At 42.7% G+C, this 3,068-nt stretch overlaps 1 pseudogene; it reads left to right on the top strand.

Moving 5' to 3' along the window:
- The first annotated feature begins 1,666 nt into the window (after nucleotides 1-1,666).
- LOC117014767 (uncharacterized) lies at nucleotides 1,667-1,757 on the top strand (annotated as a pseudogene).
- Nucleotides 1,758-3,068: the final 1,311 nt, after the last annotated feature.

Raw genomic sequence — 3,068 nt, 5'->3', positions numbered from 1 at the left:
TCAACAGAATGAGGATATAACCGTTTAGCCTCCTGATAACCTAGGTCAACTCTTTTTTCACTCCTCTTATTTTTACCTTCAGTCCCCAAAGGGCTGCTGAGAATTTTTAAGGAGTGATGCTGAGCACAGAAGCCTAAAATACTAGGAAGAGAAATGTATTTTCTCTAGTGTGGATGGAGTATAGTGAGGTTGAATACAAAGTAGGGTTTAACATAACCATTGCAGGATCAGTGAAAGCAGGTAGTTTTCCAAAGATGGATATAGAATTGGGCCCATTAGCGGGTATTCTGATTGTAGTATCGGTTGGTTAGAGTATAGATGACCTAAGTGATAGCTAGAGTTGATGATCTATAGAGGAACCAAAAGGGTAGTGGTTTGACTTGGGCTGACCCTGAGGTACAGATTTGAGTGCACGTTTTTGTTTAGAAGGTGATCCCAGGAAGCACAAGTAGGGAAATGCGGAGGTGAGACAACCATGGAAGAAAGTCAATAGAAGGTACGTTGATGAGCAGATTGATTCTGTGGATAATGAGTCAATCCCAATGGGAGAACATGGAAGATTATGTAGAGTAAGTCTTGGAGTTGTCCCATCTCAGCAGTGAGGAGCTAGAGTATTCATTCACCAACTCCCACCTGTTGATGGCTGAAGGTTGTTCCTGGGGATATTAACTGCCCAGCAATCCCCCTCTTTAGGAGTCCAGCACACCCCTGCAGTTGGAGAAAGTCCTCAGGCAGTCAGCCAGTCCTTGGTTCTTACGTGTAGAAAATATGGGAACAGTAAATGGTGAGTTACTATGGACCCGGCACCTACCGCATCTGTTACATGGTTCTTAGATTTTTTGGTCATCAATCACATGGAGAATTTGGTTACAGTTAATGGATCCTCTCACTAGAAAAAAATGAGTACATATAATGTACATGATTTTGCATTTGATTTATTAGGATTGACAAGTTCCACCTGAAGTGCCAAAGAGTCTCTGTTTTTGGCAGTTCTATGCTGATCTATAGAAAAATTTTGCCTTGTCTCAGCTTGCTAGAAAGTGAATATAGGATGGCTGGGCCAGCCAGTGAATTATTAATCTTGGACAGCCTTCTGGAAGAAAGTATTGTGAGATCTGAATGATACACTCCATAGTTATATTGAAACACCATGTTCTTGATGGAGGAATGGATATCATCATTGGCAGGACTCAGAGATGTGAAGGAGGGAGGTCCAGGTGGCATGACTGCGTGGTTACATCATTGTAAAAGTGTTAGCAGGAGACACACCTAGAGACTGAAGAATAGTGTTGCTAGAGATTAAAGGTTTGTTTCCCTCCCAAAATTCAAATGCTAGAATCCTAACCCCCCAATGTGATGGTATTTGGAGGTGGGGCTTTTGGGAGGTGATTAGGTCATGGAGGTTGAACCTTATGAATGGAATTAATGCCCTTATAAAAGAGGCCCCAGAGAGCTCCTTAGCTCCTTCCTCCATGTGAGGACACAGTGAGAAGGCCCTTTATGAAGTAGAAAGCAGGCCCTCACCAGACGCTGAATCTGCCAGTGCCTTGATCTTGGACTTCCCAGTCTCCAGAAGTGTGAGAAATGTTTGTTATTCAAGCCTCCCCACTCCAGTCTATGCTATTTTGTTATAGCAGCTGGAATAGACTAAAACAAGTATCTTCCCAAGACTATACTTTTTCAGGGATCATTTCTATAGTTCATTACAAGTTATCTTCCCAAATTTGGTGAATTGTGAACTTGGATTTGGTTCTAGTAAGGCCATCTGAAATTCCAATAGGAACAACACAGTAGTCTATTTTATTTTACATTTTGTTTGTTGAATGGGTAATGCAACTGTATGGCTCTAACTTTAGTAGCTGTAAAGATTATAAAAATAGATTTTTTTTTCTTTATGCCCTGACTGCCAGCCATCTGGAATTTCTCCAGAAGCAATAACTTGTCAGTTTCTAACACAGTAGTGTTGATGGCTGTGGGAGGGAGATTTCTAATACCTAGGAAAATGAACCATTATTGAAATTGCTATGATATTATTCATGACCTTGAAACAAAGGCATCACAAAATCACTAAATACAGTCCCCCATACCTGCTCCAGGTTTAGAAGGAGGCTTCTTGGTTTACGGGTGAGATTTCTGGCATGGCACAGACCTTGCACGTGGTGAAATGCAAACTCTCCTTGTGTAGATGAGGAACAGTGGCTATTTCTTAGGGGTGGGTTATGTCTTAAAGAACTCCTGGTGACCCACTGGTGGGGAAGGTGGTACAAAGTTCTGGATTCTGGTACACGCTTGGGGGCTAGACAGGCAGCAGTCTGGTTCACTGCTGAGATAGAGCTCTTCTCTTAAATGGGAGCTGGTCAGCGTAAATATCATAAAACAACTCTGAAGACATAAGAATTCCGTGCTTTCGTTTTCCAAGAGAACCTATGGATCCAAAGGAGAATAAGTGGTGGCAACACGTTTGGCCTACATGGTTCCCATGTGGTGCCTGAGTAACTGGGGATGAGTAGTGGGGAATGGGAACCATGGTTCATGGGCCAGAAGCTCCAATTTTGGGGTGCCAGGAATATAGCTGTTTCAGAAAATTAAGGTAGAAAATACTGGGAATGATTTTCTATTTCTTAACTAATTTAAATAAATTAATGGCCAAAAGAAGGGAGGGGGAACAGCTGTTCGTGATTCAGCTTCTTGATAATCTGCCAGTGCTTGCTTGTGGTTCCCGGTATAGCCTGTTTCAAACACAGCCTGACACCCCTTAAGTAATTCGACCAAGTCTCTAAGGCCAGCCTGATGCCCAAAGAGTTTTGGCCTTTGATTCTGAGTGTGTGCGTGTGTGCATGTGTGTGTGTGACAAGTCTGATAGTGCTGCTTGCCCTGAGTCATTTAGGGGAGAAATGTGCACAAGGAAAGAAAAAACAGATTACGACCAGCATCTTAGTTCAGGTCCTTTGAGAAGCTGATATCAAGACAGGATTCGAAGTGCAAGAAATTTCTTGTGGGAAATGCCTGTAAGGGGAAATGGAGAGGGAGCAGAGGAAGCTGAGAGAGCCTCAGACCACACTACTGAT

Source organism: Rhinolophus ferrumequinum, chromosome 2 (assembly GCF_004115265.2).
Source record: "Rhinolophus ferrumequinum isolate MPI-CBG mRhiFer1 chromosome 2, mRhiFer1_v1.p, whole genome shotgun sequence".
Classification (NCBI taxonomy): Eukaryota; Metazoa; Chordata; class Mammalia; order Chiroptera; family Rhinolophidae; genus Rhinolophus; species Rhinolophus ferrumequinum.
This window is presented reverse-complemented; position numbering and strand designations above follow the sequence as displayed.